At 46.4% G+C, this 17259-nt stretch overlaps 1 protein-coding gene across 1 annotated transcript in view; it reads left to right on the top strand.

Annotated features, from left to right (window-relative positions):
• The first annotated feature begins 348 nt into the window (after positions 1 to 348).
• The window catches only part of CPPED1 (calcineurin like phosphoesterase domain containing 1), a 100802-nt gene continuing 83891 nt past the window's right edge, over positions 349 to 17259 (top strand). The window contains exon 1 of the mRNA XM_040439839.1: positions 349 to 404. The gene's annotated coding sequence lies outside the window, so the exon portion shown is untranslated. The remainder of the gene's footprint in view (positions 405 to 17259) is intronic.

The raw sequence follows: 17259 nt of genomic DNA, 5'->3' as shown, positions 1-17259 counted from the left end.
TTTCTCTATTCACTTCAATAGGGGAGAGGAAAATCCGCACCAATTGATGCAGATTGACGGCACGGATTTCCCTGCGGATTTCGCCCATAAATCCTGAACGTGTGCATTGACCCTAATGGTCCCCAAACCAAGTGAGAAACTCCCTTTATGATGAATTCTATTATTTGTGTTATTCTTTATTCCTGAACCAGAAGACAGCATGAAGAGCAGATAGAACTAGGCTGTGACAGAAGGCGGGCAGCCCCGGGACAGGACAGGACAGCCGACGTCCCGAGGGACAGAAACCGCAGGGCACCGCCCAGGCTGATCAATCAACACCCCGATGCGAGCCGGTGCCATCCAGCTCTGCTCCTGCCAGGCAGTAAGAGCGGATTGCCGAGTGTATCAGGAAGTCTAGCGGCGGAGTTCTTGTCTGGTTGTGTCTAAACTCCAGACACCAAACGGACCTGGTCCTTTTGCAGTATGGGAAATAGCCAGGTCTCTAAGAGCTGTCTAAACTCCAGACACGGTACGGACCTTTTAGCCCCCTAGTGGACGGGTCCGGAACAGAGCTAGTGTTTAGCCAGTTCACAGTGATTTGGCTAAACTCCAGACACGGTGCGGACCTCTCAGCCCCCTGGTGGTCAGGTACGGAACTATGATGGGATTTAGCAGATTCAAAGTGAATTGGCTAAACTCCATACTCCGTAAGGACCTTCTTAACCCTTTGTGGTATGTGATCCATTACAATTAATTTTGCCAAATAAAGATGAACAGATGAGTGGTAGAAAATCTCTTTTTTATTTTTAATCCTTATAAGGCCTCCTGCAGAAGACCAGATGGTTTTGCGGTCCGTTTTAAAAGGATCCGTTTTTACATTTTTTTTGTTTCAGTACTGTCTCAGCTTCCGTTCCGTTTTTCCGTTTGGTTTGCGTTTTTTGAGGAACGGAAATGGAAACAAGGCATATACAGTAATTACATTCTAAAATTCGGCTGGGCATAACATTTTCAATAGACGGTTCCGCAAAAAAATGGAACAAATACGGAAAACATACGGATACATTCTGTATCCGTTCATTTTACAGCCCCATTGACTTGAATGGAGCCACGGGACATGATTTGCGGGCAATAATATGACCTGTTCTATCTTTGAACTGAAAAACGGAAACTGAATGCATACGGAGTACATTCCGTTTTTTTTGCGGACCCATTGAAATGAATGGTTCCATATATGGAATTGAAAAAGCGTTCTGCCAAACGGAAACAAAAAACGTTTGTGTGCAGGAGGCCTAAATGTTTAATATCACCATAAAACATGAATCCGTATCATGGACGCACTTCATCCCGAGTCCTGTGAGAACAGGGTCTGAGCTCAGATGATGCTGCAGAGGAGCCTCTAATCACGGAGAAATGTCCGCCGTCCAGTGTCCGAGAAAACTAACGGATCGGCTCAAATTTTCTACTCATCAAGAGTTATCTGTGAAATGTTCCCATCAAAGTATTCAGATTGCAATACTCTGGCGGTAACCTGTGATCTCACCATCATCATGGTCAAAGGAAAGCTCAGCATGTGGCCCCATCAGATCTCCTGCTGGTGAGGTCCTCTTCAGGTATGGAGTTTAGCCTGCTCACAGTGAACTGTCTATTTCCCATACACCAGACAGACCTTTTCTATGTGTTATATAGAGAGGTCCTCCTGCTGGTGAGGTCCTCTTCAGGTATGGTGTTTAGCCTGCTCACAGTGAACTGTCTATTTCCCATACACCAGACGGACCTTTTCTATGTGTTACCTACAGAGAGGTTCTCCTGCTGGTGAGGTCCTCTTCAGGTATGGAGTTTAGCCTGCTCACAGTGTACTGTCTATTTCCCATACACCAGACGGCAATACAGGTGCAGAAGATGTCTGGCTTTGCAGTTGTAGTAGCAGTTGGTTGCAGCAGTGACAGTGTGGAACATGACGGACAAGATGCAGGAGATGATGTCTGGCTGTGGTGGGTTTGCAGTGCCGGCAGGAGTGGACATGTTACTAGTGGACGAACCTAGAAATGATTTTCTTTTGCCAAACATTTGCTAACCAAATCTACCTCTGTCTACCACACACAATTTTTTCCAGAAAGAGTTGCTTTACACCCACATTTTTCACTTTCACAAGAGGTAACAGGACAAAATGCACCCCACATGATGTATAGCCGCACGGAAGGCTTCAGAGTGGAAGGAGCACCATATGGCGGTTAGGAGAGAGGATTTAGCTGGAATGGTAATTGGGAGCTATGTCGCATATGAAGACACCCAGAGGTGGCCCTAGAGTGGAAACCCCTAAAAGTTACCCCATTCCAGAATATACATCCCCGTACAAACATTTTAAGTGGTGGAAAGGGTCCTTTTTACCAAACAGGAGTCTCACAGAAGGCAGAAATACTAGAGAGAGGATTTCGAAGCACACATTTGTAAAAATGAAAAATTACTAGCAGACCCCAATTTTTCACTTACACAAGGGGTTAAAGGAGAAAATGCACCCCAGTATATGTTCCCCATTTTGCGAACACCCCATATGTGCTCGTAGTCTGCTGTATTGGCGCACAGCAGGCCTCTACAGGCAAAGTGCAAAATATGGTTTTTGCAGGCCTGAATTGGCAGACATGGATTTTTGCTGCCATTTAACCACCTCAGCCCCCAGTGCTTAAACACCCTGAAAGACCAGGCCACTTTTTACACTTCTGACCTACACTACTTTCACCGTTTATTGCTCGGTCATGCAACTTACCACCCAAATGAATTTTACCTCCTTTTCTTCTCACTAATAGAGCTTTCATTTGGTGGTATTTCATTGCTGCTGACATTTTTACTTTTTTTGTTATTAATCGAAATTTAACGATTTTTTTTGCAAAAAAATGACATTTTTCACTTTCAGTTGTCAAATTTTGCAGAAAAAACGAGATCCATATATAAATTTTGCTCTAAATTTATTGTTCTACATGTCTTTGATAAAAAAAAAATGTTTGGGTAAAAAAAAAATGGTTTGGGTAAAAGTTATAGCGTTTACAAACTATGGTACAAAAATGTGAATTTCCGCTTTTTGAAGCAGCTCTGACTTTCTGAGCACCTGTCATGTTTCCTGAGGTTCTACAATGCCCAGACAGTACAAACGCCCCACAAATGACCCCATTTCGGAAAGTACACACCCTAAGGTATTCGCTGATGGGCATAGTGAGTTCATAGAACTTTTTATTTTTTGTCACAAGTTAGCGGAAAATGATGATTTTTTCTTTTTTTTTTTCTTTTCTTACAAAGTCTCATATTCCACTAACTTGTGACAAAAAATAAAATGTTCTATGAACTCACTATGCCCATCAGCGAATACCTTGGGGTCTCTTCTTTCCAAAATGGGGTCACTTGTGGGGTAGTTATACTGCCCTGGCATTCTAGGGGCCCAAATGTGTGGTAAGGAGTTTGAAATCAAATTCTGTAAAAAATGACCTGTGAAATCCGAAAGGTGCTCTTTGTAATATGGGCCCCTTTGCCCACCTAGGCTGCAAAAAAGTGTCACACATCTGGTATCTCCGTACTCAGGAGAAGGTGGGGAATGTGTTTTGGGGTGTCATTTTATATATACCCATGCTGGGTGAGAGAAATATCTTGGCAAAAGACAACTTTTCCCATTTTTTTATACAAAGTTGGCATTTGACCAAGATATTTATCTCACCCAGCATGGGTATATGTAAAATGACACCCCAAAACACATTCCCCACCTTCTCCTGAGTACGGGGATACCAGATGTGTGACACTTTTTTGCAGCCTAGGTGGGCAAAGGGGCCCATATTCCAAAGAGCACCTTTCGGATTTCACAGGTAATTTTTTACAGAATTTGATTTCAAACTCCTTACCACACATTTGGGCCCCTAGAATGCCAGGGCAGTATAACTACCCCACAAGTGACCCCATTTTGGAAAGAAGACACCCCAAGGTATTTCGTGAGGGGCATGGCGAGTTCCTAGAATTTTTTATTTTTTGTCACAAGTTAGTGGAAAATGATGATTTTTTTATTTTTATTTTTTTTCATACAAAGTCTCATATTCCACTAACTTGTGACAAAAAATAAAACCTTCCATGAACTCATTATGCCCATCAGCGAATACCTTGGGGTCTCTTCTTTCCAAAATGGGGTCACTTGTGGGGTAGTTATACTGCCCTGGCATTCTAGGGGCCCAAATGTGTGGTAAGGAGTTTGAAATCAAATTCAGTAAAAAATGACCTGTGAAATCCGAAAGGTGCTCTTTGGAATATGGGCCCCTTTGCCCACCTAGGCTGCAAAAAAGTGTCACACATCTGGTATCCCCGTACTCAGGAGAAGTTGAGGAATGTGTTTTGGGGTGTCTTTTTACATATACCCATGCTGGGTGAGATAAATATCTTGGTCAAATGCCAACTTTGTATAAAAAAATGGGAAAAGTTGTCTTTTGCCAAGATATTTCTCTCACCCAGCATGGGTATATATAAAATGACACCCCAAAACACATTCCCCACCTTCTCCTGAGTACGTAGATACCAGATGTGTGACACTTTTTTGCAGCCTAGGTGGGCAAAAGGGCCCATATTCCAAAGAGCACCTTTCGGATTTCACAGGTCATTTTTTACAGAATTTGATTTCAAACTCCTTACCACACATTTGGGCCCCTAGAATGCCAGGGCAGTATAACTACCCCACAAGTGACCCCATTTTGGAAAGAAGACACCCCAAGGTATTCCGTGAGGGGCATGGCGAGTTCCTAGAATTTTTTATTTTTTGTCACAAGTTAGTGGAAAATGATGATTTTTTTATTTTTTATTTTTTTCATACAAAGTCTCATATTCCACTAACTTGTGACAAAAAATAAAAACTTCCATGAACTCACTATGCCCATCAGCGAATACCTTGGGGTCTCTTCTTTCCAAAATGGGGTCACTTGTGGGGTAGTTATACTGCCCTGGCATTCTAGGGGCCCAAATGTGTGGTAAGGAGTTTGAAATCAAATTCAGTAAAAAATGACCTGTGAAATCCGAAAGGTGCTCTTTGGAATGTGGGCCCCTTTGCCCACCTAGGCTGCAAAAAAGTGTCACACATCTGGTATCCCCATACTCAGGAGAAGGTGGGGAATGTGTTTTGGGGTGTCTTTTTACATATACCCATGCTGGGTGACATAAATATCTTGGTCAAATGCCAACTTTGTATAAAAAAATGGGAAAAGTTGTCTTTTGCCAAGATATTTCTCTCACCCAGCATGGGTATATGTAAAATGACACCCCAAAACACATTCCCCACCTTCTCCTGAGTACGGAGATACCAGATGTGTGACACTTTTTTGCAGCCTAGGTGGGCAAAGGGGCCCATATTCCAAAGAGCACCTTTCGGATTTCACAGGTCATTTTTTACAGAATTTGATTTCAAACTCCTTACCACACATTTGGGCCCCTAGAATGCCAGGGCAGTATAACTACCCCACAAGTGACCCCATTTTGGAAAGAAGAGACCCCAAGGTATTCGCTGATGGGCATAGTGAGTTCATGGAAGTTTTTATTTTTTGTCACAAGTTAGTGTAATATGAGACTTTGTATGAAAAAAAAAAAAAAATAAAAAAAAAAATCATCATTTTCCACTAACTTGTGACAAAAAATAAAAAATTCTAGGAACTTGCCATGCCCCTCACGGAATACCTTGGGGTGTCTTCTTTCCAAAATGGGGTCACTTGTGGGGTAGTTATACTGCCCTGGCATTTTCCAGGGGCCCTAATGTGTGGTAAGTAGGTAAATGACCTGTGAAATCCGAAAGGTGCTCTTTGGAATGTGGGCCCCTTTGCCCACCTAGGCTGCAAAAAAGTGTCACACATCTGGTATCTCCGTACTCAGGAGAAGGTGGGGAATGTGTTTTGTGGTGTCATTTTACATATACCCATGCTGGGTGAGAGAAATATCTTGGCAAAAGACAACTTTTCCCATTTTTTATACAAAGTTGGCATTTGACCAAGATATTTATCTCACCCAGCATGGGTATATGTAAAATGACACCCCAAAACACATTCCTCAACTTCTCCTGAATACAGAGATACCAGATGTGTGACACTTTTTTGCAGCCTAGGTGGGCAAAGGGGCCCAAATTCCTTTTAGGAGGGCATTTTTAGACATTTGGATACCAGACTTCTTCTCACGCTTTGGGGCCCCTAAAATGCCAGGGCAGTATAAATACCCCACATGTGACCCCATTTTGGAAAGAAGACACCCCAAGGTATTCAATGAGGGGCATGGCGAGTTCATTGAAAAAAAAAAATTTTGGCACAAGTTAGCGGAAATTGATTTTTTTGATTTTGTTCTCACAAAGTCTCCCTTTCCGCTAACTTGGGACAAAAATTTCAATCTTTCATGGACTCAATATGCCCCTCAGCGAATACCTTGGGGTGTCTTCTTTCCAAAATGGTGTTATTTGTGGGGTGTTTGTACTGCCCTGGCATTTGAGGGTCTCCGCAATCATTACATGTATGGCCAGCATTAGGAGTTTCTGCTATTCTCCTTATATTGAGCATACGGGTAATGAGATTTTTTTTTTCCGTTCAGCCTCTGGGCTGAAAGAAAAAAATGAACGGCACAGATTTCTTCATTCGCATCGATCAATGTGGATGAAAAAATCTCTGCCAAAAAAAGAAAAAGGAGGGGAAAGGCGTCTGCCAGGACATAGGAGCTCCGCCCAACATCCATACCCACTTAGCCCGTATGCCCTGGCAAACCAGATTTCTCCATTCACATCAATCGATGTGGATGAATAAATCATTGCCGGGATTTTTTTTTTTATATATACAAAGTGTTTGCCAAAGTATATGAACACCGCCACCTCCTCAGCTCATATGCCTCGGCAAACATATCTTTTACTGCAGAGGAGAAATCTCGTCTTGCAGCGCCGCATACACCGACTTGCGTGTAATCTGACAGCAGCGCAATGCTTCTGTCCGAATGCACATCAGTGCTGCAGCTGGTCGATCGGTTGGTCCACCTGGAAGGTAAAAAAAAACAAAACAAAAAAGAAAAAACCAGGCCGCAAAGCAATAACTTTATTAACTTTAGAACAGAACATATTAACTTTTTTTAACTTTTTTAACTTTTTTACTTACCGGTAATTTTTTTTTTGTTTAGTTTTTTTTACCTTTATAGAACAAACCTCTCCTTCCCCATGGGACAATGTGCAAAGCGCAAATCGCCCAAAGATGTGGCGAAGTACGTTATGCACTTTATCCCAGGTGAAAGGAGAGGTTTGCAGCAGCTGTGAGAGAAAGGGCCCTAATAGCCCTGTGTGCCTGTCCTGGTGAGATGTGATCCCTATGCTAGGTGTACCTGTGTGTGGTACTTCCGGAAACACTCACCATAGCATAGGGCAGGGTGGTCCGGACAGTCAGGACAGAAATAGCGGGTGTCACGCCTTATTCCACTCCTGCTACAGACACAACATTTTTTTCGGGGTGGCGGTTGGGTTGAGGTACCAGCAACGACACTGGGGAAATGTCGCTCGTTTAGACGGCTAACTACACTGGTGGATGGGGCCACGGAACCTCCCGGATAAATGAGGTTCTCGATGATCTCTTCCTGGAATTTGAGGAAGGATCCTGTTCTCCCAGCCTTACTGTAGAGAACAAAACTATTATAGGCAGCCAATTGAATTAAATATACAGACACCTTCTTATACCAGCGTCTGGTTCTGCGGGAAACTAAATAGGGAGCCAACATCTGGTCATTGAAGTCCACCCCTCCCATGAGCGCATTATAGTCGTGGACTGAGAGGGGCTTTTCAATGACACGGGTTGCCCTTTCAATTTGGATTGTCGTGTCTGCGTGAATGGAGGAGAGCATGTAAACGTCACGCTTGTCTCTCCATTTCACCGCGAGCAGTTCTTCGTTACACAAGGCAGCCCTCTCCCCCCTTGCAAGACGGGTGGTTACAAGCCGTTGGGGGAAGCCCACGCGACTAGTTCGCGCGGTGCCACAGGCGCAAATCCGTTCTAGAAACAAATGCCTAAAGAGGGCCACACTTGTGTAAAAATTGTCCACATAAAGATGGTACCCCTTGCCGAATAAGGGTGACACCAAGTCCCAGACTGTCTTCCCACTGCTCCCCAGGTAGTCAGGGCAACCGACCGGCTCCAGGGTCTGATCTTTTCCCTCATAGATCCGAAATTTGTGGGTATAGCCTGTGGCCCTTTCACAGAGCTTATACAATTTGACCCCATACCGGGCACGCTTGCTTGGGATGTATTGTTTGAAGCCAAGGCGCCCGGTAAAATGTATTAGGGACTCGTCTACGCAGATGTTATGCTCGGGGGTATACAAATCTGCAAATTTCTGGTTGAAATGGTCTATGAGGGGCCGACTTTTGTGGAGCCGGTCAAAAGCTGGGTGGCCTCTGGGACGGGAGGTGGTGTTGTCGCTAAAGTGCAGGAAACGCAGGATGGTCTCAAATCGTGTCCTGCACATAGCAGCAGAGAACATGGGCATGTGATGAATCGGGTTCGTGGACCAATATGACCGCAATTCATGCTTTTTAGTTAGACCCATGTTGAGGAGAAGGCCCAGAAAAATTTTAAGTTCGGAAACTTGGACTGGTTTCCACCGGAAAGACTGGGCATAAGAGCTTCCCGGGTTGGCGGATATAAATTGTGTGGCATACCGGTTTGTCTCTGCCACGACTAAGTCCAAGAGCTCCGCAGTCAAGAACAGCTCAAAAAATCCCAGGGCCGAACCGATTTGAGCCGTCTCAACCCGAACTCCAGACTGGGCGGTGAAAGGGGGAACTACAGGTGCGGCTGAAGTTGGTGACTGCCAATCAGGGTTTGCCAGCACCTCAGGGATTCTAGGGGCTCTACGGGCCTGTCTGCGCGGTGGCTGCGACGGGGTAACTAGTGCACGTGCCACCGTACCAGCTTCAACTGCCCTTCTGGTGCTCGCCACGTCACCATGTTGTACGGCAGTGCTGGTACTAGGTCCAGGAAGGGCTGCGCTGCTGGTGTATGCCTCACCACGTGATCCGGCAGCGACAGCCCCACTCTGCTGCTCTTGAAGCGGATCCTGCATAACCTGTGGTCTAGCGACACGGGGCCGGGTACGCCTGGTGCTGCCAGGGACCTCCACCTCCTCGTCCGAACTTTGGGTCAGAGAGCCACTGCTTTCCACAGGTTCATATTCTGACCCGCTAGATTCGTCAGATGAGGGTTCCCACTCCTCATCCGACTGGTTCAGAATCCTGTAGGCCTCTTCAGAAGAATACCCCCTGTTTGACATTTTGGACTACTAAATTTAGGGGTATTCCCTGAGACTACCCAAGAAAAAAAGCAAGCCTGTCTTACAAAGGGGAGGCTAGCGAAGTACCGGAGGCCGCTGTGGTTGATAAAAAATATCAAAACTGATTTTTTTATCGCCGCAGTGCGTGTAAAGTGAATGTGCAGTGATCAAAAAACAAATTTTTTTTTGTCACTGCGGTGGGGCGGGCGTGGGTGAACGCATGTGTGGGCGACCGATCAGGCCTGATTGGGCAAACACTGCGTTTTGAGTGGAGGGCGAACTAAGGTGACACTAATACTATTATAGATCTGACCGTGATCAGTTTTGATCACTTACAGATACTATAAAAGTACAAATGCTGATTAGCGATACGCTAAACAGCGAATAAAAGTGACTGCGGTGCGGTGGGCTGGGCGCTAACTGACGCTAACTACCTAACCAAGGAGCCTAAACTATCCCTAAAACCTAACAGCCAATACTAGTGAAAAAAAAAAGTGACAGTTTACACTGATCACTTTTTGTCTTTCACTAAGTGATTGACAGGGGGCGATCAAGGGGTTAATTAGGATGATGGGGGTGATGGAAGGTGATCAGGGGCTAAGGTGTAGTGTTGGTGTACTCACAGTTCAGTCTGCTCCTCTGCTGGATCCAACCGACGAAAAGGACCAGCACAGGAGCAGAGAAGCCATATAACAGATCATATTTACTAATATGATCTGTTATCTGGCTTCTGATTTGATTTTTTGAAAATCGCCAGCCTGCCAGCCAATGATCGTGGCTGGCAGGCTGGTGACGAAATACTTCTTTAACTTTTGCCGGCCCGCGATGCGCATGCGCGGGCCGGCAATGCACGAAATCTCGCGTCTCGCGAGAGGACGCACCGGCGCGTCCACCCAGAGCAACAGGACCGCCGCAAAGACGCAATCCTGCGTACGGCGGTCCTGAGGAGGTTAAACCGCTTCCGGGTCATGGTCTGACTGTAAATTGGAGTCTGGTAGAAAATGTCAGAATTCCAATATTGTCTGACGTTTGGCTTCTTTACTACGCCCATATGCAGCACGAGTCCCCAAAACTTCATCATCTCTGCTGCATCTACTGGGGTCCAACCTAGGGGTCTAGCGTATGGCGAACTAGGTTTCTGAGCAATGAATTGTTGGGCGTATAAGTTGGTTTGGGCCACCATTAGATTTACAAAATCTTCAGAGAAGATTTTGAAAAAATCTAGCTCAGTGAAGTCCGCACAATCTATCAGAAATCCTAAGTGACCCATGAACTCCGGAATTTGGGGCTGATAATCGTCAGGGGGTGGGGTCCATGTGGGCTCACTCTGGGGGGCTGCCTCCGCTGCTACCCTGTGGCACCTTCTAAAGCAGGCATGCTCAACCTGCGGCCCTCCAGCTGTTGCAAAACTACAACTCCCAGCAAGCCCGAACAGCCTACAGCAGGGCATTGTGGGAGTTGTAGTTTTACAACAGCTGGAGGGCCACAGGTTGAGCATGCCTGCTCTAAAGGGTCCCTCATCAGCAGATGATGATGAGGGAGTAGAGGAAAGTGGCATCCTCTTCTTCCCCACTGGCAGACTCTGTATCGGAGGCAAGCATGGCGTATGCCTCTTCAGCTGAGAATAGTCATTGGGATGAATGGGACATCTTTATTTTATTGGGGTGTGACGTGTGAAACGTGTAAACCTTTATTTAGTGTGGGGAGTGTATGTAGTGTTTTCACACATGAAGGGGCTTGTAATAAATTTAAAATTAGAAGAAAAGTTCTAAAAAAACAAAAACATTTTCTGCAAAAAAAAAAATTACTTGTAGCGCAAACTGAGCAGTCGCGATCAATAATGGACACTACTGATCGGTGCTCAGTGGTTGCAAAAGGCACGTACGCAGATGGTGCGTTCGTGCTGAAATCTAAACTGACACTAACTGAAATTGAGATAGATATATCTAACTAACTACCACTAACTGCAGTTATTTTTTCACACACAAGTGAAAAAAAAACCTCAAATGTGCAGATGCTACTGAGCACACTACTGATTGTGCGTGCTGCAGAGCACCACAGATCGTATAAAACATTACTACATTGGCTAAAAATGTTACTTATATCTAATATATATATATATATAACTCTATATATATTTATATAAAGCCCTAACTACCAGTTCTTTTTTAACCCAAAAAAATAAAATAAAAAATTGTGCAGCTATTCCAGATGTTGTTGTTCATTCTTCTTTTCAGCATGCAAAGGCGTTAAATTCGTAGTGGTGGTGCAGCACAAGTCCCAGCAAGCCACAGCAGCACAGAACCTCTCTGCAAGCAGTCACCAGCTAGAATGGCTGCATGCAGGGACGTTCTGCCTCTTCCTGTGCAGCTATAGCGCTGCCATTGGCTGGAGCGTTGTTTTAGATAATCGCAGCGCTGGCAGGGGACCCAAAACACTGGTGTCCCCTGCCTCACCTCGGATGTGACCGGTGCTGACCAGCTCAGCACCAGCCACTGTCCCCTGACCTCCTCCCGACCCTCCTCGCAGCTGCTGACAGCTTCCTGTGCTGCGATGTGACCGACACATTGATCATCCAATCGCAGCGCTTGGAGCTGCAGGGGGGTGGATCGGCACCATGCTGCTCTTTCCCGGCATAGCTGCCTACCGGTAAGAGCAGCCATGGTGCAGCGATTCCACCCCGATCTTCCCCCAGACCTCATGAAGTACATGTACGTCATGGGTCTTTAAGTCCCATCAAGATATGACATACATGTACGTCATGGGTCCTTAAGGGGTTAAAACAGCACCCAGCAGCTATGGTGCTCGAGAGCGGCTGCCATATTTAAATACCCACCCACCGAGGTGCAGTCCTGATCAAAAGTTTAAGACCACTTGAAAAATGGCAAAAAATCCTATGTATCATGGCTGGATCTTAACAAGGTTCCAAGTAGAGCTTCAACATGCAACAAGAAGAAATGGGAGTGAGACAAAACATTTTTTGAGCATTCAATTTAATGAAAACAACGAATAAACTGAAACAGGCTGTTTTTCAGCTGATCCAAATTTTAGGACCACATGCCTTTAAAAGGCCAAATCTGTGCAAAGATGTGGATTCATTGTCATTTTCTGTCAGGTAGTCACACGTTGTGATGGCAAAGGCAAAAAAACTCTCCCTTTTTGAACGTGGTCGGGTTGTTGAACTGCATAAGCAGGGTCTCTCACAGCGCGCCATCGCTGCTGAGGTGGGACGCAGTAAGACAGTCATTTGGAATTTCTTAAAGGGCTTCTACCACCAGAAATACTGTTATGTAGCTGACTGATATAGCGATGCGCTAATGTCTGCACTACATAACAGTATGTTTCTAACATTAGTCCCTGCAGCCGTTTTTGTAAAAAAAAAGCACTTTTATTATATGCTAATGAGCCTCTAGGTGCTATGTGGGTGTAAAATCAGCACCTAGAGGCTCCGTCTACTCACGCTTTATCCCGCCCAGGTTCTCTGTTCTGCCCGCCCCGCTCCTCTTGATTGATGGCACAGTCCACCGCATTGTTGACGAAATCCTGCGCCGTTCACTTCTGTCTTCGGCGCAGTGAGTGAATGATGCAATCCTGGTGCTGGATTCCTCACTGCGCCGGATACGTCACAGTGAGGAAGCCGGCATCAGGAGAGCGGCCTTCACTCACTGCGCCGAAGTGAACGGCGCAGGCGCGGGATTTAGCCAACGATGCAGAGAACAGTGGCATCAATCAAGAGGAGCGGGGCGGTTCAGAACACTGGACCTGGGCGGGATAAAGGGTGAGTGGACGGAGCCTCTAGGTGCTGATTTTACACCCACATAGCACCTAGAGGCTCATTAGCATAGTGCTGCAGGGACTAATGTTAGAAACATACTGTTATGTAGTGCTGACATTAGCGCATCGCTATATCAGTCAGCTACATAACGGTATTTCTGGTGGTAGAAACCCTTTAAATGATCCTGAGGGTTATGGAACAAAAAAGTCAAGTGGAAGAACCCAAAAAAATGTCACCAGCCCTGAGCCGGAGGATCCAATTGGCTGTCGGTCAAGACACTGGACGATCCTCGACCCAAATCAAGGCCCTTACTGGTGCTGACTGCAGCCCCATAACCATCAGACGGCATCTGAGACTGAAGGGCTTCAAAAACAAAAAACTTCTTCAAAGACCTCGTCTCCTTGAACGCCACAGAACTGCTCGTTTGGACTTTGCAAGAGAGCACCAAACATGGGACATTCAAAGGTGGAAGAAAGTTTTATTCTCTGATGAGAAAAAATGTAACCTTGATGGTTTCCAACGTTACTGGCATGACAAGCAGATCCCACCTGAGATGTTTTCTACTCTCCACAGTGGAGGGGACGCCATAATGGTCTGGGGTGCTTTTTCCTTCAGTGGAACAATGGAGCTTCAGGAAGTGCAGGGGCGTCAAATGGCCGCTGGCTATGTCCAGATGTGGCAGAGAACATTCCTCATGACTGAGGGCCCTCGTCTGTGTGGTAACAGGACAACGCTACAGTACACAATGCCCGCAGGACAGGGGACTTCTTCCAGGAGAATAACATCACTCGTTTGGCCCATCCTGCGTGTTCCCCTGATCTAAATCCAATTGAGAACCTTTGGGGATGGATGGCAAGGGAAGTGTACAATAATGGACAACAGTTCCAGACAGTAGATGGCCTTCGCGCGGCCGTCTTCTCCACTTGGAGAAATGTTCCCACTCACCTCATGGAAACACTTGCATCAAGCATGCCGAAACAATAACAGCGGAGCTACTCATTACTGAGTTCATGTTTGGAGGTTGGATTTCTGTTTTGGGGGGGGGGTTTAGTTTTTTTTTGGAGGTGTGGTCCTAAACTTTTGATCAGCTAAAAAACAGCCTGTTTCAGTTTATTCGTTGTTTTCATTAAATTGAATGCTCAAAAAATGTTTTGTCTCACTCCCATTTCTTCTTGTTGCATGTTGAAGCTCTACTTGGAACCTTGTTAAGATCCAGCCATGATAAATAGGATTTTTTGCCATTTTTCAAGTGATCTTTTGATCAGGACTGTATATTTACGTTGGGTGGTCACAAAGGGGTTAAAGCATTGTACAGGGAGTCCCCTTGTAGCGGTAAATGCTGCTCCTCACAGATCCGCAGGGCGGTGTAATGTGTGCGTCTGTTAGGCCATTGTTGGTGTCAAGGGCAGTGAGCGTTGGAGGCTTCATCCGAAGTCGCTTCGTTTAAAACTTCGGATTAATACTGTACAGTGATTAATCTACGTAGTCCTAGAATGTATGGGCTCCGAGGAGCCGAAGTTAGTTATTCATGAAGTTGCGAGAGACACCACTGAATAACTCAGGTAGTTGATTTTTTAAGTCGAAAAACACTTTAAAACTTGAAACCGAACTCGTCTTCGGTCCATTCTAGAACCTCTGAACCGAAGCAGAGTTCTGATTAAAGTTTTAAAGTGTTTTTCCACTTTAAAAATCAACTACCTGAGTTATTCAATGGAGTCTCGTGCAACTTCGTGAATAACTTACTTCGGCTCCGAGGAGCCCATACATTGTAAGGCTCCATTCACACGTCCGCAAAATGGGTCCGCATCCTTTCCACAATTTTGCGGAATGGGTGCGGACCCATTCATTCTCTATGGGGACGGAATGGTTGCGGACAGCACACAGTGTGCTGTCTGCAGCCGCAATTGCAGTGCGCGGCCCCGTTTTTGGGTCAGCAGCGCCGCAAAAAGATAGAGCATGTCCTATTCTTGTCCGCAGCTTGCGGACAAGAATAGGCATTTCTATGGGAGTGACGGGCTGGTGTGTTGCGGACCCGCAATTTGCGGGTCCGCAACACACCACGGACGTGTGAATGTAGCCTTAGACTGTACAGAGACGAATCACTGTACAGTATTATTCCCAAGTTTTGAATGAAGCATCTGAAGCTTCACTCAACACTGACCATTATTTACGTCTGCGTCCGTCTCTATGCACAGCTACAAGCGCCGAGAATACAGAAGAACTGCAATAAAAAAATAATAAAAAAATAGAGAAATGAACATAAAAATATAGAATACATTTTTTTGGGTTCAACAATAAGTTTTTATTAAAAACAGTAAAACCTGCAGCTTTCACTTCGACTTGTACAGTAGAAAATATATAAGAATAAATATCTGGTGCGGAGAAGATGAAAACCTGTTATTCTATTTAGTAAAACATGTGACATACAACGTGGCCCCCCAGATAGCAGCCTGCAAACAAAATCACACAGCAACCCCCCTGCATCCAATATTACAATGCCGCCCCCCCTGCATACAATATTATACGGGCCCCCCCCCTGCATACAATATTATACGGGGCCCCCCCTTGCATACAATATTATACGGGGCCCCCCCTTGCATACAATATTATACGGGGCACCCCCCTGCATACAATCCCACACCATAGAGCCCCCCCCTGCATACAATCCCACACCATAGAGCCCCCCCCCCATCATACAATCCCACACCATAGAGCCCCCCCCCCATCATACAATCCCACACCATAGAGCCCCCCCCCCATCATACAATCCCACACCATAGAGCCCCCCCCCCATCATACAATCCCACACCATAGAGCCCCCCCATCATACAATCCCACACCATAGAGCCCCCCCATCATACAATCCCACACCATAGAGCCCCCCCATCATACAATCCCACACCATAGAGCCCCCCCATCATACAATCCCACACCATAGAGCCCCCCCCCCATCATACAATCCCACACCATAGAGCCCCCCCATCATACAATCCCACACCATAGAGCCCCCCCCCCATCATACAATCCCACACCATAGAGCCCCCCCCCCATCATACAATCCCACACCATAGAGCCCCCCCCCCCATCATACAATCCCACACCATAGAGCCCCCCCCCCATCATACAATCCCACACCATAGAGCCCCCCCCCATCATACAATCCCACACCATAGAGCCCCCCCCCCCATCATACAATCCCACACCATAGAGCCCCCCCCCCATCATACAATCCCACACCATAGAGCCCCCCCATCATACAATCCCACACCATAGAGCCCCCCCATCATACAATCCCACACCATAGAGCCCCCCCATCATACAATCCCACACCATAGAGCCCCCCCCCCCATCATACAATCCCACACCATAGAGCCCCCCCCCCATCATACAATCCCACACCATAGAGCCCCCCCATCATACAATCCCACACCATAGAGCCCCCCCATCATACAATCCCACACCATAGAGCCCCCCCATCATACAATCCCACACCATAGAGCCCCCCCATCATACAATCCCACACCATAGAGCCCCCCCATCATACAATCCCACACCATAGAGCCCCCCCATCATACAATCCCACACCATAGAGCCCCCCCATCATACAATCCCACACCATAGAGCCCCCCCATCATACAATCCCACACCATAGAGCCCCCCCATCATACAATCCCACACCATAGAGCCCCCCCATCATACAATCCCACACCATAGAGCCCCCCCATCATACAATCCCACACCATAGAGCCCCCCCATCATACAATCCCACACCATAGAGCCCCCCGATCATACAATCCCACACCATAGAGCCCCCCCATCATACAATCCCACACCATAGAGCCCCCCCATCATACAATCCCACACCATAGAGCCCCCCCATCATACAATCCCACACCATAGAGCCCCCCCATCATACAATCCCACACCATAGAGCCCCCCTATCATACAATCCCACACCATAGAGCCCCCCCATCATACAATCCCACACCATAGAGCCCCCCCATCATACAATCCCACACCATAGAGCCCCCCCATCATACAATCCCACACCATAGAGCCCCCCCATCATACAATCCCACACCATAGAGCCCCCCCATCATACAATCCCACACCATAGAGCCCCCCCCCATCATACAATCCCACACCATAGAGCCCCCCCATCATACAATCCCACACCATAGAGCCCCCCCATCATACAATCCCACACCATA

The sequence above is a fragment of the Bufo bufo genome, chromosome 7 (assembly GCF_905171765.1).
Source record: "Bufo bufo chromosome 7, aBufBuf1.1, whole genome shotgun sequence".
In the NCBI taxonomy this organism is placed as follows: Eukaryota; Metazoa; Chordata; class Amphibia; order Anura; family Bufonidae; genus Bufo; species Bufo bufo.
The sequence above is the reverse complement of the archived record's forward strand: the minus strand, read 5'-3'. Positions and strand labels throughout refer to the sequence as shown.